Below are 22,037 nucleotides of genomic sequence, written 5' to 3'. Positions count from 1 at the left end.
GTTTAGTTCATGTAAACAAAGCAAGGGTGTCGTAATAAATATTTTACAAATTGGAATTGCATCAGTGACTACGTCTTCCTGAACCACAAGCACAAATACTATTGTAGTATTTTTTTGCCTATGGTAATATGCAATATGATATGGTAATATGATAGTTTCTGTTATTATTAAACTTTTCTTTCCTACTATATAGTTCATTAATTCAAACTTTTTAAACCTAATATGAAGAATTTTTGTCACCAATATTTTCACTTTTACTGCATATGAATATCAACTCCGAAGATTGGTTATCGGCCTCCTTGACTACTAAAAATCGGTTATCGGTATTGGTATAACTCATGCTTCCATTTATCATAGCAAGTCTTCCAGGTCCTGAAGCAGCAAAACAGCCCCAGACCATCACACTACCACCACCACATTTTACTGTTGGTATGATGTTCTTTTTCTGAAATACGGCGTTATTTTTACGCCAGATGTAATGGGATACACACCTTCCAAAAAGTTCAAAAGTTCAGTATTTTGGGGGTCATCAAGATGTTTTATGGAAAAATTGAGATGAATCTTAATGTTCTTTTTGTTCATCAGTGGTTTTCATCTTGGAACTCTGCCATGCAGGCCGTTTTTGCCCAGTGTCTTTGTTATGGTGGAGTCATGAACACTGACCTTAACTGAGGTGCCTGCAGTTCTTTCAATGTTGTTGTGGGGTCTTATGTGACCTCTTGAATCAGTCATCGCTGCGCTCTTGGGGTCATTTTGGTTGGCTCTCCTCCTGGGAAAGTTCACCACTATTCCATGTTTTTGCCCTTTGTAGATAATGGCTCTCACTGTGGTTCGCTGGAGTTTGGAACCTCTGATATAGATTAATGATGAGTTTAAGTAGTGCATGTGTTAAAAGAGACAAATAACAAAGGGATGTGACTGATTTTGTCCTCAGACCATGGCTATGTTCCATATGCCAAACAGCCTTCAAAGCCAATAGTGTACCTACTCTGGCATAGTCTCTCATTTGCACAAATGATACATAATGCGTACCACCAAGGAGCAGGAAGACCCCAGGCCACCCCATCCCAACAGCAGGACGCTACCAGCAAGGCAGACAGAGGAGCTGGTGAGGAGAAAAGCCAGCAAATGACGATGCGAGTGGACAAACGGGCGAGCAGCCGGGCGAACGACCACACAGCGCCAACTGACACCCGCGGGGTAGCAAATCCCGGAGAGGGAGTGGGAGTGCCGCACCCCCAAGCCTCAGGGAGGCCGAGCACCAGAGGAGAAGGCGAGACCAGCAGCAGACCAGCAGCCGGACACTACCAGCCACCGGGAGCCAGACCACCCACATGCCACCCGGTCGATGACGCACCACCTGCGCACCCGAGCCCCCACCCCCGCCAAGCCCGCAGACAGACCGGGGGGGGCAAAGACAGAGACAGTGGCCCAGCAGAGCACCACCACCCCAGCCGGCACGGCCCCAGGGCACACGCCCCCCGCCCCCCCACCACCACCACCCAGGCCCACGGTCCCTGCGACCAGGACCAAGCCCCACCACACCAGACAGCCCGGCGCCGCAGCAACCACCACAGCACAGCAACTACAAGCCACCATGGCGGCATTCGGGCCATCTGGCACCGCTCCTCAGGGAGACTGCCGAATCCGCCCCAAGAGCGCAGAGGTGCCCACGGCCCAGATCAGTACGAGGTAAGCGCCGCAAGCCGCCCCCCCCCGGGGCAAGCCCCGGCATCAACAGGCCCCAACGGGCCATGCTAGGGAAGGGCAGGCGAACCAGACAAAAGCACCCCACAAGCCAGGCCACCCTGGACGAGCCACTGCGCAGCCAGCGGACAGATCCACGGCCACATCTCTGACCCCAGTGGACATGCGCCACGGAACAGGCAGAAGATACCCTAATCCAGCCCGCTCCACCCGTGTATGTGATAAGGCGTGACTGTGTCTATTATGCAATTAAAAATCTAAATAAATAAAGGAGGACAGCTCTGAAGAGCTGGTCTCTGTGTCCGTGAGTGGTGTATCTGTGTATGATAGGGGTGTATGTAGATGATATCTAACGATGCAATTTAAATTCGGGTACAGCTACAGCACGGTGAGCCCCTCAACTGCTCAGATCCCCCAAACCCTAAGTGTCTAGTGTGCGATTAAAATTGAGGGGCGACAGGTCAGTGGCATGGCAGGGGCAAAGGAGCCTCCTCAATGGAACTCCACTCCATCGACCACCCCCCAAAGTCCTATATGTATATCTGTCTGAGGTGGTGCAGCGGAACAGGATGGAGGAGGGCACCACAAGCCCACACCCCAACACTGCCCAAACCGAGCGGGGGGGACCAAGGACACATGACTGCCAGACCACTCACCACAGCACAGGCTCGGGCAAGCCACGGGCCGCAGGACAGACCACACGCCCTACCCGGCCCGCCAGGATACCCAGTCCGGTCCACCCAACCCCCCCAGAGGCGAGTTTTTCAACAGGACAACGCTGCAGTTCACAATGCTGGCTTGACCAAGGACTTCTTCAGGGAGAATAACATCACTCTTTTGGACCATCCTGCATGTTCCCCTCATTTAAATCCCATAGAGAACATTTGGGGATGGATGGCAAGGGAAGTTTATAAAAATGGCTACTAGCCTCCTGGAAACACTCGTATCAAGCACGCCCAAAGCAATTTTTGAAGTGATTAACAAGAACAGTAGAGCTACTCATTACTACTGAGTCCTATTGAGAATTTTTTTTGTTCTGGTTTGGAGAGTTTTTTTGTTATTTTTTGAGCGATGGTCTTAAACTTTTGATCAGCTGATAAAAAACCTATTTCTTTTTTTTTTTTTATTTAAATTACAACTTCCAATTTTTTTTTTACTCCCCCTTCTTGTTTTTGCATATTGTAGCTCTACTTAAAACCTCATTAAGATCCAAATGTGCAAAATGCAAATTCTAGCAATTTTTCAACTAGTCTTAAGATTTCTATCAGGAGTGTATTACAGTATATATTATGGTCTTTTTCCCCGTCAAGACGTTTTCCCTTCCCCGCCGCCAGAAGTCGATTCCCCATCAAGCATTTGCACACAAATAGGGCAAGACGTTTCCCAGTCAGTGTCGAGTGGTTTCCCCGTCAACATCGAGTTGTTTCTCGGCAGACTACAAGACTCAAATTCACATTAATCAAACAGCCATCATCTGCACCAACAACGATGTGGAGGGCTGGCACCGCCACTTCAACAACAAGCCTCACCGCAACAGGCTACCCTTCTCCTTATAACTTATTACGCCAAAGAATACTTGTACGTCTAACTAAAATGTGTAACTTTTACACCAATAAAAACCACTGTAAATATTTATACATACTGGTTATGCTGTTGTAAAAACGCGCTTCCGGCGTGGGCGGTCTTCTTTCCGGTTGTGGGGGCGTCTCTGGGCCTGCCGGTGTGTGGCCCCTGGTACTCGTCTGCCTTTGTGGGGTGTGATCTCTCGCTGGTCTCAGGGGTTGGCTGTCCTCCGGCCCGCCGGCGCCCTGTCTTTGGCTGGGATTACCTCTCTGCGGCCCCTTGCTGGTCTTCCCAGGGGGGAGGGCTCTCTGGGCTGGCTCTTGGGGCGCTGATCTTTGTGCTGCCTGCCCCTGTGGGCCTAGTGGCTTCTGGCGGCGGGGGCTTGGCCTGGCAATTTGGGGCGGGGCTCTCTGGGAGGTGGAGGGCGGCCCCTTTCCTTTCATGCATTCTCAGTGACAATTACACGCCCACACATTCCTACGCCTTTATATATATATGAAGACTTCCCCACATACAGAGATACCTGTACACACGTACATATGCACACTCACAGTCCATACGTACTTCCCCACATTACTCACCGAGTTAACCAGGGTGTTATTATGTTGTTGTTGGTTATTATTGTTGTTGGTGATATCAGCAGTATGACTATAGTTTTGTTTACAATGATGTGCATTACAGTAATTATCATTCTGTTCACTATCATAGTTCATCATTTCATTACTACTATTATGTGTGACTGTTTCAATGCAGTATTGTCATTGTGATCACTATCATAGTTCATTATTTCATTACTACTATTATGTGTGACTCGAGGGAAAGGCTTCTTGAGACGTCATCTGTACTTCCTTTGCAAAAGAAATACACTCTGCTTTATTTCAGGCGTTCTTCTTTTTTTAAGAAACAATTTTTTCCACAACAATTACCGCCCAAGCCGCGTGCCGCTTAGCCTGCCGGTATCTGTCAGCTGCTTCAGGAGCCTTACCAGCCAACCCTGCTTGATAGGACTTCTTCCTTTGCTAGACGGAAGGTGAGTGTAAAATGACAAATGGAGGAGAGGTGAGTGCAAACATGTATTGATTTCATCTTGTTTTGATCATCTTTTCAAATCAGTAGTGTTCTTGCTGTGATCTATCGATCTTTGCCAGTTGAGTGGATATCCTATCATCCGCACGCATGCGCACGCGCGCGTGTGTGTAGCAGTTGCTGCGTTCAGTCGTCATATCTGCCAAGGTAATTGACTTTGTGGGCAAATGTTTTCATTGTAAAGCCTGCTTTCAATTAGTTAACAACTGCTCTTTGATGTGCTAATAGCCAATCAATGGTTCTCCCTCGTTAAAGGATCCAATTGCATCCTCTCAGGGCAATCTCGCTCAAATCCTTGAGATTACTTTCTGCATTACCATTGTTTAAAGATCAATGCACGCTTGTGTGCTGTTTCATAAACAGGCTGAATACCTCGTGAAAGTCCTTCTGGTGATTCGTCCTGACGGAAAACTGCTGATTATTCTTTTTGTTCAGAGATGAGATGGTTCACGTATCTGGGCTAAAGTGTAATGTGTTGGGGTTTTTTTTTATCACCTTTGAACATAATTTGTCAGGTAATGCCCATCAAATTATTATGTTTGGAGTCAAGTCAAGAAGGCTATTAATTGGAGATTCAAACTGATGGTGTTTTCATTGATGTCAAAGTTAGTTTAAAAAAGGTGCAAACCTCATGTGATCTTGTCCTTTCGGTCACTACCCAAAGCTCAGGACCGTAGGTGAGGGTAGGAACGTAGAGAACGTAAATTGAGAGCTTTGCCTTTCGGCTTAGCTCTCTCTTCACCACAACGGACCAATGTACTGTAGTCACTGCAGACGCCGCACCAATGCGCTTGTCGATCTAACACACGAACACTTAAGAAATAAATAAAGAAAGAAAGAAAATGTAATTAAACAGTAACACTGAGATGTGCAATGGGATAATAATCTAATGACAATTCAATTCAAGTAATTGGGTGTGTAATTAATAAACTGGGACATTATCTGCATTTATACAAAAATACATTATTTGCATTAAATGCAGACTCCTTGCCGTCCCGGATGAGACCAATGACTGTCGTGTTGTCTGCAAACATCAGGGGTTTCACAGAAGGGTCCCCTGAGGTGCAGTCATTAAGGGAGAAGAGCAGTGGAGAGAGAACACACCTAGTGCTGGTGGCCCGGGATGTGATGCTCGCCAGGCTCACCTGCTGACTCCTGTCAGTCAGGAATCTGGTGATCTACTGACAGGTGGAGGCTGGCACAGTGAGCTGGGAGAGCTTCTGGTGGAGGATCTCAGGGATGATGATGATGATGCTGTTGAACGCCGAGCTGAAGTCTACAAACCGGATCCTTTCATAGGTCCCTGGGGAGTCGAGGTGATGCAGGATGTAGTGCAGTCCTATGTTGACTGCATCAGCCGCGGACCTGTTTGCCCTGTAGGCAAACTGCAGGGGGTCTAGCAGGGGGCCTGTGATGTCCTTTATGTGGCTCAACACCAGTCGCGCAAAGGATTTCATGACCACAGATGTCAGAGCCACAGGTCTGTAGTTATTCAATCCTGCGATGGAGGCTTTCTTGGGGACTGGGATGCTGGTGGAGCGTTTGAAGCAGGAGGGCACTTCACACAGCTCCAGTGAATGGTTGAAGATCCGAGTGAAGACGGGAGTCATTTGGTCAGCACACACTCTCAGGCAAGAGGGGGACACACCATCAGGTTCTGGAGCCTTTTTGATCTTTTGTCTCTGAAATATCTGACACACATCTCCTTCATAGATATTCAGTGCAGGCAGGGGGTTAGAGGAAAAGTCAAAATATAAAGTCATAATTACACAAAGAAAGTTTACAAGAAGGAAAAAACAACAGCTGAAAATGGGAAAAAAAAACAGCAGTAATTTTATGGGAATAAAGCCAAAATATTCAGAGAAAAAAGTTGTATTCTAACAAGAAAAAAGTCCCAATTTTACCAGAATAAACTTTAACATTATGAGGATTTTTAGTAGCATAAAGTTGAAATATTAGATAAAAAAGACATTTTTTTTTAAAGTTGTGATGTTATGACAAACAAACAAAACAACTAATAACGTTACAATTTATGGAAAATGACATTATGGAAAAAGTTACATTACAAGCGTAAAGTCAAAATATTATGGCAATAAACTCATAATTACGCAAAGAAAATCTACGAGAAGAAAAAAAAAACAACAGCTGAAAATGGAAATAATGGGAATAAAGCCAAAGTATGAAGAGAAAAATCTTGTATTCTAACAACAAACATTTTACCAGAATAAAGTTTTAATAGCATTGAGCGGAAATATTACTGAAAAAATATGTTACTTTTTAAAAGTTGTAATATTACGGGAAACAAACAAACAAACAAAATAAAGTTGTAATTTTTGGAGAATTAGTTTGAGGAAAAAGATATGTGAATAAAGTCCAAAATAAAGTCCAAATATTATGAGAATAAAGTCGGTGTACTTAATACACTTGTGGTTTATTTCTTCTTCAGGACATTCCAAATGGTTGTAGTGGCTATGAGTAATGTCTTGGTTGTCCTTCCATCTTAGACTTAGACTTAGACAGACTTTATTGATCCACAAGGGAAATTGCTTGGTTACACTAGCTCAACTGCAGAAGAAAATGACAAACACTCTTAAAATAAATGCAATGCAATATGAATTTAAATATAACAAAAAGAATATAGGATAAATGAAAAGAATAAAAGAATAGAAGATGAGCAAGATTTGCATATTTACAACTAGTGTGCAGAAATATGGTAAATACAAGTAAATTTGCACTTTATACAAGGGAGGTATGAAAGTGTGTGTGTATGTGTGTGTGTGTGTGGGGGTGTGTGTGTGTGTGTGTGTGTGTGAATAATTGTTTGTCTACATATGCCCTGCGATTGACTGGCGACCAGTCCAGGGTGTACCCCGCCTCACACCCAAAGTCAGCTGGGATAGGCTCCAGCATACCCCTGTGACCCTAGTGAGGATAAGCGGCATAGAGAATGGATGGATGGATGACAAAGGAGGGCAGACAGTACAGCGCAAAAATGTGGTGAATTATCTTTTACAGATAGGTGAGGTATTGTAGAGCTGGATGGCACGTGGAATAAATTAAGTCCTGTAGCGTTCACTGTGGGAACGGAACTGGAGGAGTCTGTCGGAGAATGAGCTCCGTTGCTCCTCTACTGTCCGATGAAGTGGTTTGGTGGGGTTGTCCATGGTGGAGAGCAGTTTGTCTCTCTCTCACTGTTACAAACGCCTCCAACTGAGTGCTGATAAGTTGTACGGCTTTCCGGATCAGTTTGTCCATCTGGTCCATTTTGCTGGTGCCACTCCCCCAACAAACCACAGCAGAGTATAGTACGGAACACCGGCAACCACAGACTGGTGGAACATCTGCAGCAGCTTGCTGCACACATTGAAGGAACTAAGCTTCCTCGGGAAGTAGAGTCTGCTCATGTCCTTCTTGTAGACAGCATTCTTGTTGTCCTTCCAGTCCAGTCTGGTGTTCATGTGGACTCCCAAGTACTTGTAGTGGTCCACTACTGACACCTCCTGAATGGTGATGGGCTCCACTGGAGTTACCTTCCTCCTGAAGTCAGTCACCAGCTCTTTGGTCTTGTCCACACATTCAGGAGCAGGTGGTTTGCCTGGGACCACTCCACAAAGTCAGTGATCACTGTTCTGTAGTCCACCTCCTGTCCATCTCTGATACACTCAACCACTGCAGTGTGATCAGAGAACTTCTGCAGGTGGTAGGACCCAGAGGAAATCAGAGGTGTACAGAGTGAACACGGAGACAGGACAGTCCCCCGCGGTGCCCCTACATGACTGACCACAGTATCAGACGGGGAGCTCCACAGCCGCACAAACTGGGGCCTGTCAGACAAGTAATCAGTAATCCAGGAGACAGTCGATGAGCTGACACCCACCCTGAACAGCTTGAGAAAGGGCTGGATGGTGTTGAAGGCACTGGAGAAATCAAAGAACATGATCCTCAGAGTGCCCTTCCCACCATCCAGGTGAGAGTGAGCACGATGCAGCAGGTAGATGACAGCATCATCCACACCAACATGAGGTTGAAATGCAAACTGTAGCGGGTCCAGGGAAGGGGCCACCAGGGATCTCAGCTGAGCCAACACGAGTGTGAGCCAGCACGAGTCTTCTCTGCTTTTCATGTTGTTTTCACCTCTAAATGCAGTCTACACAGGTAAAACCTACCCTACCCAGTCTGAAAGCCAAGGTTTGCATAACCTAGCTGTAATTACAGACTGGAGTCTGGAACTAGAGTCAAGACTAGAGTCAAGTCCAACGGCTAGAGTCTCTGCTCTATGGAAAATCAAGAACCCTGTTGATTTTGAAAAATGTTATTTGCGGTTCTTTGTGGCTCTAAATCCTGCTTGATCAACCACCATATCCGTGTGCCGTGGTTCCTCCGGCAAAAATACTCATTCATGGAGGAGAGACAGCTGGTGTTGATTTCAAACAAAAAAAAGTCCTCCTTTCTTTGCATTTTGTTTCCCGTGCATTTGCACAAATTGAAATGTTGGCAAAGCTGAGGTCTCCCACGCAAATCCATTAGAAAATAGAAATCATCCAGCATGTTTATGCAAAGTGTGATAGGAGATGAGGACCAGCACAAGAGAGGGTCAGCCTCATTGGCTGCCAGTTAGCTTGTCATGCAGAATCGCAACTGGAGAAATCATGCGATGGAAGCAGCTTTCCATTCCTGACACGATCGCACCATCGCAGCCTGACCTCTCACACCCTTTTTTAAACGTGACATCACCTTTCAACACCCTCTTAACTCTCACCCCCAAATCAGCACCAGTGTCTCGACTGTCATGATGTAAATATAACATTACATGTGATGTAAATATACCATAGTCAATATACCATTATATAGGATGTAAATATAACATTACATGTGATGTAAATATACCATAGTCAATATACCATTTCATATGATGTAAATATATGATGAAATATAAAGTAAATATACCATTACATATGATGTAAATATACGATGAAATATGACCTAAATATACCATTACCATACCATGTGTTGGAAGTATACCATAAAATGTAGTCAATATACCATTACATATTATGTAAATAGATCATTATATATGATGTAGATATACCATGAAATATAAAGTAAATATGCCATTATATATGATGTAAATATACCACGAAATATAAAGTAAATATACCATTATATATGATGTAAATATACCATGAAATATAAAGTAAATATACCATTATATATGATGTAGATATACCATGAAATATAAAGTAAATATACCATTATATATGATGTAAATATACCATGAAATATAAAGTAAATACAGTCAAACTTGTCAATAGCGGCCACTAGCGGGAGACTGCAAAAGTGGCCGCTATAGACAGGTGGCCTCTATAGACAGGTTGGCTTCCAGTTTGAATGTTGACCAGTAGAGGAAAAAATAAGAAAAATAAAGGAAAAAAATAAATTAATGGTGACCAGTAGAGGGCACTGTGTGACTGCGGATAAAAGTTGTACAACACTACTAGGCTTGTTATTATCCACGACCCACAGAACAAAGCTGTGCTAGTAATGTCTTACGCTTGTTTTTAATATTTTACTTTTTATACGGCAGAGTGTCATTACAGCTTTAGTTCATCAGGAAGTGACAGGAAGTGACAGTGGGCGTCCTGAGCAGGAGAGCTAGGCTCAGTGCTAGCTGTGAGTTTCAAGAGAGTTGGGAAGTGTGTTTATGTTGGCGTGGATGTAAAGTCCTGCAGTGTTCTCCGCTGTTAATAAAGCCATTAAAGTGCATCGGCGTCGTGAGTCTCTCCTTCCCCACAACAAGCGGCATTACAGTATTGACCAGTGCACATTGTCTCACACCAGGAAATAAACGGTGTCACTTGTTACAGGCATTGCCTGGACAGCTATGTAGTGGGGCTTGTTTAACCTTTGGCTTGTGGGCAAGCAGGAAGGAGAGACGAGACGTGTGTGTGTGTGTGTTCTGAGCTGCTCTCTGGTGGCCACATTCAATAAATAAAGTTGGCAGAAGCAACAGGAGAAGTTTCCTTCTTTGCTGGAGCTGAATAACACTGACAAGTTAACAGACTAGTAGCGAACGGAAAAGAAGACGGCTTTTTTTTGTGTCGAATACAGAAGATGAGGACTTTGATGGATTTGTGGATGAGGATTGATCAAAAATAACGTGAGTACATTCTGAAATACTTCAATTAAGTACAACCAAACTCAGTTTTGCTCCCGCTGCCTTTTTAACATGCAGTATTGTATTGTAGCGTCGCTGGGAGCACGTCCTGTTCCCCAGCCTACTTTGCGGTAATGTTTTGGTGCAAATGCTCTTAAAGTTACATGTTTGACCAGGAAATAGCAAGCTCAAAAGAAGACGACTTTTTTATGTGGAACAACTGACAGTTTGTGTGGAACTTGTGAATGATTGTGACTGAGCTAGGACTCAGTCATTAAAGACTACACACGACGGCTTCATTGATTGAAAAACGAAACTTTTTCGTGCATGAAGCTTCTACTTGAGTAGGTAATTTGGCCGCTATATGCGGTCAGATATTGACCAAGGGAAACAAAATGGGTGGCCGCTGGTCGCGTTAGACAGGCGACTGCTATACACAGGGTCTATAACATGTAACATTTGCTGTGGGGGATTTTTCAGTAGCCGCTATAGGCAGGTGGCCGTTCTATAAAGGTGGCCGCTAAGACAGGTTTGACTGTGTACCATTATATATGATGTAGATATACCATGAAATATAAAGTATATGAAGTAAATATACCATGAAATATAAAGTAAATGTACCATTATATATGATGTAAATATACCATAGTCAACATACCATTTCATATGATGTAAATATACGATGAAATATAAAGTAAATATACTGTCACACCTGGCGTCGACACCAGCTAACAGGTTATAGCTTGACTAGACTCCTCAAATGGGTATATATGCTCAGCTTGCTCTCCGGTCGCGCCGCCAGTTGGGCAATGGCGATGTGTGAAAGCAAACCCGAACTGTGCTCCAGCTTGTCTCTATTCACGGTGGAGTTCCGGAGCGTGTTCGATCACCCCGTTAGGGAATGCAAGGCTGGTGGCCGCCTCCTCACCATGCATCAAGGCACCTCGTCTGTGGCAGATCACTCGATCTCCTTCCGGATCTTGGCAGCGGAGAGCGACTGGAAAGAGAAAGCTCTGCGATGTGTCTACTTGGCAAGTCTCAATGAATTGGCCGCTCGGGATGAGACCCGTTCTTTGGAGGATCTCATCTAACTCTCCATCCGCCTCGACAACCGCGTGCGGGAGCGCAGCGCACAGTGAAAGGCGGAGCCTCTTCCACCACCCCGGCTAGATTCGGCTCCACCTCTTGGTCTACGTAGCTCCCATCCTCCAGCGTCGGAACGCCACCAGAAGACACCGAGGGGGTGGTGCCTATGCAACTCGAAGGCAACCGCCTGTCGGCGGCGGAGAGGAGCCGTCGTCGAAGGTTGCACCTGTGTCTGTACTGAGGGAGGCGGGCCACAACATTGCGACCTGCCTGGCTCGTCCCACAAGACATCGTTCATTGTCCACTGAGGACACGCCTTGGGGAGGAGGGCCCCTCCCTCTCACTCAGGCCGCGGCGTCATCATCCATGGTGGGACGTCTTCAAATTGAAGGTACTCTTTCTTGGCCGGGGGGAACGTGTCCTGTACGGGCACTCATTGACTCGGGGGCTGATGAAAATTGTATAGATTGTGGATTAATTAAATCTATGAATATTCCTGTTTCTAAGATGGATGAGTTTAAGAATGTCCGCTCTCTGGATGGGTGCCACCTTGCGTATATTTCTCACCAGACACACGCGGTCTCATTGCAGCTTGCGGGTAACCATCACGAGGTAATTAAGTTTTTTGTTATTCCGTCTTGTTCGACTCTGTTTGTGCTTGGGATGCCCTAGCTGCAGCGGCACAGTCCTACTATAGATTGGTCTATTGTCAAAATTTCTAACTGGTCCCATTTTTGCCATAGTCCTCTCCTCCTGTCGGTGCGGTTAAACCTCCCACCTGCACACCTCCTGATCTGCCGTCTGTACCCAAAGAATATCATCATCTTGGTGAAGTTTTTTGCAAAATCAAAGCTTTGTCTCTTCCCCCTCACCGTCCGTATGACTGCGCCATTGATTTGCTGCCGGGATCTCCTCTCCCCTGCTCCCGGCTCTACAATATTTCGCAACCTGAACAACATGCAGAATATATCTCATCCTCTCTGGCTGCGGGTCATATCCGTCCTTCGAGTAGGATGGGAGTAGACGACGCAGTGATCTACCTGCTGCACAGATCACTGCTACACCTGGAGGACAGCGGGAGCGCTGTGAGGGTCATGTTTTTTGACTTCTCCAGTGCCTTTAACACTATCCAGCCGTCACTGCTCAGAGTGAAGATGGAGAGTGTGGGAGTAGACCAACAACTGACTGCATGGATTATAGACTACCTCACCAACAGACCACAGTATGTGAGGCTCCGTCACTGTGTGTCTGACATGGTACTCTGCAGCACAGGTGCCCCTCAGGGTACGGTGCTCTCCCCTTTCCTCTTCACCCTCTACACCTCGGACTTCACCCACAACTCCCCACAGTGTCACATCCAGAAGTTCTCCGATGACACAGCCATTGTTGGTTGTGTTTCGGAGGGGAATGATCTGGAATACAGGACGGTCATCAGGGACTTTGTCAGCTGGAGTGAGCTTAACCAGCTGCAACTCAACACCAGCAAGACAAAGGAGATGATCATTAACTTCCAGAGGAAAACATCCCACTTCACACCGGTGAACATCCAGGGAGCGGACATAGAGTTGGTAGACAGCTACAAATTCCTGGGTGTTCACCTTACCAACAAACTGGACTGGTCCGTCAACACACACGTCCTCTACAAGAAGGGCCAGAGTCGCCTCCACCTGCTGAGGAGACTGAGGTCCTTTGGTGTGTGCAGGACTCTCTTACGGACCTTCTATGACTCTGTGGTGGCCTCAGCCATCTTCTATGCTGTGGGCTGCTGGAGGGGGGGCAGCACGGACAGGGACAGGAGCAGGATAAATAGACTGATCAGGAGAGCGAGCTCTGTCCTGGACGGTCCTTTGGACTCCGTGGAGGAAGTGGGGGAGAGAAGGATGTTGGCTATGCTGACATCCATCATGGACAACACCTCTCACCCGCTACATAACACTGTTGTTTCCCTGGGCAGCTCCTTCAGCAGCAGACTGTTACACCCACGGTGTAAGAAGGAGAGGTTCCGCAGGTCCTTCATACCGACCGCTATCAGGCTCTACAACACCTGAACCATTTTGTATTTCACTATGTCTATGCATTGCATGCATTGTCTATGACTATGCATTCTTGACTTGTGTACATACTTGTGTATCTTGCTTGCTGCTGTAACAGATGAATTTCCCTGCTGTGGGATTAATAAAGTACTACTACTACTTCTTCCTCTTCTCTTGCGGCGGGGTTCTTTTTTGTTAAAAAGAAAGACGGTACACTACGTCCGTGTATAGACTTCCGCGCCCTCAATAAAATTACTGTGCGTAATAAATATCCTCTTCCCCTCATTGATTCTTCTTTTACTCCGCTTCATAATGCAGTCATATTTACTAAGCTCAACCTACAGAACGCTTATCACCTGGTGCGGGTACGTAGGGGGGATGAGTGGAAGACTGCCTTCAACACTCCGCTAGGGCATTTTGAGTATTGTGTCATGCCCTTCGGTCTCACTAATGCCCCTGCGGTTTTTCAGTGTCTTATCAATGACGTCCTTCGTGATATGATCGGCCGGTTCGTGTTTGTTTATTTAGACGACATCCTTATTTTTTCCCGTTCCACTCAACAACACAGGCAGCATGTCAGTCTTGTCCTTCAAAGACTGTTAGAGAATAAGTTGTTCGTTAAACCCCAGAAGTGTTCTTTTCACATGTTTTCTGTGTCCTTTTTGGGTTTTATTGTGGAAAAAGGGCAGCTTAGACCTGACCCAGCCAAGATCCAGGCTGTGGCCAAGTGGCCCATTCCTACATCAAGGAAGCTGTTACAGAGGTTCCTGGGGTTCGCCAATTTTTAGCGCCGTTTTATACGAGATTTCAGCAAGGTGGTGGAACCTCTGAATAGGCTCACATCATCTAAGGTTCCCTTTTGTTGGTCTCCGGAGGCAGACTCTCCCCTTTTTTGTTGAGGTAGACGCGTCTGACACTGGAATCGGGGCCGTGCTCTCCCAGCGGTCCACAGCAGATCAGAAACTGCACCCCTGTGCCTTTTTCTCTCGACGCCTCTCACCAGCTGAGAGGAATTATGACATTGGCAACCGAGAACTACTGGCAGTGATACTCGCCCTCCAAGAGTGGAGACATTGGCTGGAGGGTGCTGCACACCCCTTTGTGATCTACATGGACCATTGAAACCTCTCCTACATCCGTTCCGCCCAGCGCCTTCATCCTCGCCAAGTGCGGTGGGCCCTCTTCCTCACGAGGTTTGATTTTTGTATCACGTTCCACCCCGGTTCCCTCAATGGAAAACCAGATGCATTATCCAGGATGTACTGTATTCCCCGGAAGTGGAGGAGCCTACGTCAGAGACCATCCTCCCCCAGTCTCGGATTCTGGGGGCCCTGCGGTGGGAGATCGAGAGGCGTGTGGCAGAGGCCTCCAAGGATTCTCCTCCTCAAAGTAGATGTCCACCTGGCCGCCTCTTTGTCCCAAGATCCCTTCGCTCAGAGGTCCTGGTCTGGGCTCATTGCTCCAAGATCGCTTGTCACCCAGGGGCCCGACGTACGGCGTTCCTTCTCGCTCAACGTTTTTGGTGGCCAACCCTCCATGCGGACACCAAGAGCTTTGTGGCGACTTGCAACAACTGTGCACGAGGCAAGTCTTTCTATCAGGCGCCAGCTGGATTGCTTCACCCCCTCCCTATCCCGTCCAGCCCTTGGTCTCACATCTCGTTGGATTTTGTCACCGGCCTGCCCGCCTCAAGAAGATTCACTGTTATACAGTACTCACCATTGTGGATAGATTTTCCAAATTCACACACTTCATACCTTTCCGCAAGCTCCCCTCCTCCATAGAGACAGCCAAGTTGCTCATTCAGCATGTGGTTCGCCTGCACGGTATTCCTCAGGACGTGGTGTCGGACAGAGGTCCCTGGGCGCATCAGCAAGTTTATCATCTGGCTACCATCCCCAATCTAACGGACAATCGGAGCGCGCCAACCAGAACTTGGGGGAAGCTCTTAGGTGTGTGTGCCAGCAGCGTCCTTCTTCTTTGTCCACTTATCTCCCATGGGTAGAGTACGTCCACAATACCCTTGTCTGTTCTGCGTCAGGTCTTTCCCCCTTTCATGTGGTCCACAGCTTTCAGCCCCCCATTTTTCCCTCCCAAGAAGCTGGTTGCACAGTACCCTCGCTGGCCGCCTTCCTTCGCCGTGCCCACTGCGTCTGGCGCGTTACCAGGGCTGCCCTATCCCGTACGGCCAAGCGTAATCAGAGGCTCGCCAACCGCCACCGCAAGCCAGCCCCCGTCTACAAGCCCGGCCAGAAGGTATGGCTGTCATCTTGGGATATCTACCTGCCAGGAGAATCTAAGAAGCTGGCGCCCAGATTTATGAGGTAGAGCGGATGATCAATCCGGTGACGGCTCGCCTTAAACTTCCCCCTTCCCCAAGGAGCAGCGGAGCCGGGGACCCCGGGGTCCCAGACATACGATCCAGAACCCAGGGGCGGAGAGCGCAGACCGCCGGGGAGCAGGAAGACACCCGGCCATACCCCCCCAGCGGTAGGACGCCGCCAGCGAGGCAGACATGGGAGTCAGCGAGGAGGAGAGCGGGAAACTGAGCAGGCAGGCGGGAAAACGGGCGAGCAGCCAGGCGAACCACCACACAGCGCCAACCGACACCCGCGGGCCAGCAAACCCTGAAGAGAGAGCGGGAGCACCACACCCCAAGCCGCAGGGAGGCCAAGCACCAGAGCCGAGAAGGCGAGACCAGCAGCCGACCAGCCGACGGCCCCCACAAGCCACCAGAAGCCAGACCAGCCACATTCCACCAGAGCCGACAGCGCACCACCCGCGCACCGGAGCCCCACCCCCGACAAGCCCACAGACAGACCGGGGGAGGCGAGGACACAGACAGCGGCCCGGCAGCGCACAGAGCGCAACGGCGACAGACGCCCAAGCGCCCGGCAGAGCACGACCCCCCCCAGCGAGCCTGGCCCCAGGGCACCCGCCCCCCCACCCCCACCTCGCCACCCAGGCCCACAGTACCCGCAAGCATGACCAAGCCCCAACCCACCAGCTGGCCCGGCGCCCCAGCAGCCGCCACAGCGCAGCAACCACCAGCCGCCGCGACGGCACACGGGCCACCCGCAGCACCAGCACCGCCCCCCCGGAGACCGCCGAACCCGCCCCAAGAGCGCAGAGGCGCCCGCAGCACGTGTCAGTCCAGGGGAGGCACCGCAAGCCGCCCCCCCCGGCGCAAGCCCCGGCATCAACAGGCCCCAGAGAGCCACCCCAGGGAAGGGCAGGCGAACCAGACAAGGGCACCCACCCCACAGGCCAGGCCGCCCCGGGCGAGCCACCGCGACGGCCAGGCCCCCGGCCACACCGCCGACCCTGGCGGGCAGACGCCGAGGTGCACGAGGCACCCGAATCCAGCCCGCCCCACCCGTGTATGTGATAAGGTGTGATAGTGTCTATGATGCAATTAAAAAAAATAAAAAAATAAATAAAAAATAAAAGAGGAAATAAAATAAAAGAGGATGGTGTATCTGTGTGCATGTATATGGAGTGTATGTGGATGATAGCTAATGATGCAATTAAAATCGGGGGACAGCTGCCGCTCGGAGGGCCCCTCACCTGGCCAGCCCCCCCAAATCCTAAGTGTCTACTCTGCGATTAAAATTGGGGGGCAACAGGTCAGTGGCAGGGCAGGAGCAAAGGAGCCCCGCAAGGCAGCTCCCCTCCCCAATCACGCCCGACCGTAGGCCACCCCCCAAAGTCCTATATATATGTGAGGTGGTGCAGTGGCACAGGAAGGACGAGGGCCCCACACCCCAACGCCGCCCAAACCGAGCAGGGGGGGGACCAAGGACACATGACCGACCGGCCGCCCACCACAGCCCAGGCTCGGGCGTGCCACAGGCCGCAGGACACACCACAGGCCCTACCCGGCCCGCCAGGATGCCCAGTCCGGCCCACCAACGGGGGATAGGGTGGGGCTTCCGGGTGTCGGGCAGTTGACCACTGTGTGTGTGTGTGTGTGTGTGTGTGTGTGTGTGTGTGTGCGCGCTTGAGTAAGTAAGAGTGTGTATGAGCGTGCGCGTAGGGGTGTGTATGTGCGTAGGAGTGTGTATGTGCGTGTGTGTGGGTGCGTAGGAGTGTGTATGTGCGTGTGTGTGTGTACTTTTATTTATTTATTTATTTTAGTTATTCATTTTTGGGGGGGGGGCGGGGGGGGGGGGCATACAGGGGCTTGCTCCGTGGGGTCAGGTGCTGGGCGATACATCTCTGCCGCCCGTGCCTCCGCCGGGTGGGTGGAGGGTGTGCCTCCTGCATACCTTGGCGGGGCGGCCCTGTGTCGGGGGTCGGGCGGGGGTTGGCCCGGGGCGGGCCGGGCTCCGCTCCCTGGGGGTGGGGGTGGCGGTGGGCGGGAATTGGCGCTTCCGGTGCGGGCGGGCTTCTTTCCGGTTGTGGTGGCGTCTCTGGGCCTGCCGGTTTGTGGCCCCCGGTACCCGTCTGCCTTTGTGGGGTGTGATCTCTCGCTGGTCTCGGGGGTTGGCAGTCCTCCGGCCCGCTGGCGCCGTGTCCTTGGCTGGGATTACCTCTCTTCGGCCCCTTGCTGGTCTTCCCGGGGGGGGGGCTCTCTGGGCTGGCTCTTGGGGCACTGATCTTTGTGCTGCCTGCCCCTATGGGCCTGGTGGCCTTCTGGCAGCCGGGGCCCGGCCTTGCTATTTGGGGCGGGGCTCTCTGGGAGGTGGAAGGCGGCCCCTTTCCTTTCATGCATTCTCAGTGACAATTACACGCCCACACATTCCTGCACCTTTATATATATATGAAGTCTTCCTCACATACAGAGATACCTGTACATACTGTATGCACACTCACAGTACATACGTACTTCCCCACATTACTCACTGAGTTAACCAGGGTGTTATTATGTTGTTGGTTTTATTACAGCGACGGTGATATCAGCAGTATGACTATATATATATATATATGTATGTATATATATGCGGTATATATATGTATATATATATGTATGTATGTATGTATATATATATATATGTGTGTATATGTATATTTTTTTTTACAATGTGCATTACAGTAACTTTCATTCTATTCACTATCATGGATAATCATTTCATTACTACAGTTATGTGTGACTGTTTCAATGCGGTATTATCATTGTGATCACTATCATAATTCATCATTTCATGACTGCTATTGTGTGCGACTGTTTCAATGCAGTATTGTCATTGTGATCACTGTCATAGCTCATTTCATGACTGCTATTATGTCTGATTGTCATTGACAGATTTGTCATTGTGGTTGTTGATATTGATTTGTCCTTTATCCTTGTTCATCTTTATAGTTGTCACGGACATTTATTTGCTGATGTCGTTCTGTATGTTTCTGTTGTTCTGTCACAATTGTTGTTGTTGCTGCTGTTGTCCTTGTCTCTTGTCTCTCTTTTTTTTGTTTTTGTCCCCTCTCGGTCCCCCCCCCCCCGTTTCCTTTTCTCTTCTTCTCTGTCCCCTCCTGCTCCGGTCCGGTCGCTCCAAATTTGCTTTATTACAAGCATCAAGGTCGAATAAATTTTGTATGACAGGGGAAGTGTATATCACACTTCTCTCTGGCAGAGTAAATCTGTTGAGCACTTGACGGCATTTAGGTCTACAATTCTATCTGCTTTAAAGGCTGGACAGGACAGGGGGAAAAAAAAAAAAAATAAAAAAAAAAATAAAATAAATAAATAAATAAAACTTCCCCCTTCCCTCAAGATTCGTCCTGTTCACCATGTTTCCCGCCTTAAGCCAGTTATCTCCAGTGCTCTGAGCCCCGGCGAGTGGAAGGTCATCTCGCTTACACCGTCAAGGACATCCTGGACGTCAGGAGATGTGGCAGGGGTGTGCAGTTTTTGGTGGACTGGGAGGGCTACGGTCCCGAGGACCAATCTTGGATATCCCGGTCGCTTATTTTCGACAATAATAATCGTAGGTTCCCAGACAAACCAGGTGGTCCACCAGGGGGCATCCATTGAATGAGGGGGGGAACACTGTCACGCCTGGCGTCGACACCAGTTTGGGGTTCAGGTTATAGCTTGTGTCATATTTCCTTTCCCTGCTTAATTACCCGCTTTTGTGCTATCACACAGATCCCGAGGATCTCTAGTTGGGCGGAGCTTCAGAACGGGCACAGCTGTGCTTCATTGTTTGTTGCCTCTTTTTAAGCTCATCTGTGGCGACTGGATGGCACTCGGTGATTCCTTCTGGCTGAAACCTCCATGCCACGTGTCGTTTCCTGCAGCCGTCAGCCATCCAGTCCTGCCTGGTTGTTTTCCTCCGCTGACTTGTGAAGCTCTGCCTGATTGGCCTGGGTATTTGTTTCAGTTATATTTTATACCAGTTTTCCGTGACGCCCTTTTGTTTTCCGGGAATCGTAGTTTTTTGTTCCTGAGCTGTGTGCTAAAGACATTAAAGACTGTTACTCTCACACCACTGGAGTACGCCTCTGCATTTTGGGATCCAGACAAGTAACCTACCAATCCTCACATATACCATTATATATGATGTAGATATACTTGTATTGTATTGTATTGTATTGTACTTTATTAATCCCACAGCAGGGAAATTCACTTGTTACAGCAGCAAGCAAGATACGCAAGTAAAGAATACATAGTGACTACAACATGGTTCAGGTGGTGCAGGTGTTGTAGAGCCTGACAGCGGTCGGCATGAAGGACCTGCGGAACCTCTCCTTCTTACACCGTGGGTGTAACAGTCTGCTGCTGAAGGAGCTGCTAAGGGAACCCACAGTGTCATGTAGGGGGTGAGAGGTGTTGTCCAGGATGGATGTCAGCTTAGCCAACATCCTTCTTTCCCCCACTTCCTCCACGGAGTCCAGAGGACCGTCCATACTATGAAATATAAAGTAAATATACCATTACATATGATGTAAATATACCATGAAATATAAAGTAAATATACCATTACATATGATGCAAATATACCATGAAATATAAAGTAAATATACCATTACATATGATGTAAATATACCATGAAATATAAAGTAAATATACCATTACATATGATGCAAATATACCATGAAATATAAAGTAAATATACCATTATATATGATGTAAATATACCATGAAATATAAAGTAAATATACCATTACATATGATGTAAATATACCATGAAATATAAAGTAAATATACCATTACATATGATGTAATACATAATAGATTCATAAGATTCCAACGGTAACTGGAAAACCTGTCAAGAGCCTGGGCAAAATCTTCGACAGCTCCCTGAAGGATGCAGCAGCTGTGCTGCAGAACAAGACCGACCGGACTTCTTGTCTCTCAGGAAAATTTAAGGCCTGGATGTACCATCACGGTGTCCTGCCTAGGATACTCTGGCCCCTGTTAGTCTATGAGGTACCAATAACAACGGTAGAGGCACGAGAGAGAACCATCATCCAGTTTCTCAGGAGATGGCTGGGGATCCCTCGTTCCCTGAGCAGCATCGCCTGAGGGGGAGGTGCAGCATTCCAGCAAGCTGCACCTCCACCTCAGTGGACCATCAGAGGATTTCAAAGTCACCCGATCCAGAAAGGTGCAGACATCAAGGTGGCGTCGGCAGGGATTGTGGTTAAAACTGGACGGAAGTGAAAGGCACAAGAAGCCGTGGGCAGGGCAGAGGTGCGGCGGAGACATAAGACCTTGGTGGGAACTGTGGCAATGGGGAGGGCAGGCCTTGGCAACTTTCCCAGGCCACGCTATGACCAGGCTCGCGGAAATGAGAAGTGCCGACTTGTCCAAAACGAGATCTGGGCAGAGGTAGAGGAACAACGCTGCTGCAGCATGGTCGGCATGTCCAGGCAGGGCCGCATGGACAAGGTGGGAGCATGAGGAACCGAGCAAACTATCCTGGGCAGAGCAATCTCTGCGGACAAAGTTCCTCATACAATCAGTGTATGACGTCCTCCCAAGCCCAGCAAATTTGCACACCTGGGGCCTGGCAGACACCCCAGAGTGCAAGCTTTGCCAGAGAAGGAGAACCATGGAGCACATCCGGAGCCCAAAGGCTCTAGGGGAGGGGTGGTATTGCTGGTGCCACGACCAAATTTTAAAAGCCTTGGCAGATTCTATCTGCGCTGCGATACACAGTACAGCAAGTCCCAGGTCACTCCAAAGCAGGCAATCACATTCATCAAAGCAGGGCGGAGGGTAAGCCACCAGCTCAACACCGCAGGAGGACTTCTCACCACTGCTCGTGACTGGCAGCTCCAAGTGGACCTGGGAAGACAACTAACCCGGCAGACATTTCTACCACCTCGCGCCGGCCGGATATGGGGCTGACATCGGAGTCAACTAAGCAGGTGGTGCTATTGGAGCTGACAGTCCGCTGGGAAGACCGGGTCGAGGAAGTCAATGAGCATAAGAGGGCCAAATACTCTGAGCTCATTACGGAGTG

The sequence above is a fragment of the Dunckerocampus dactyliophorus genome, chromosome 9 (assembly GCF_027744805.1).
Source record: "Dunckerocampus dactyliophorus isolate RoL2022-P2 chromosome 9, RoL_Ddac_1.1, whole genome shotgun sequence".
Classification (NCBI taxonomy): Eukaryota; Metazoa; Chordata; class Actinopteri; order Syngnathiformes; family Syngnathidae; genus Dunckerocampus; species Dunckerocampus dactyliophorus.
Note: the sequence above shows the minus strand (reverse complement) of the source record.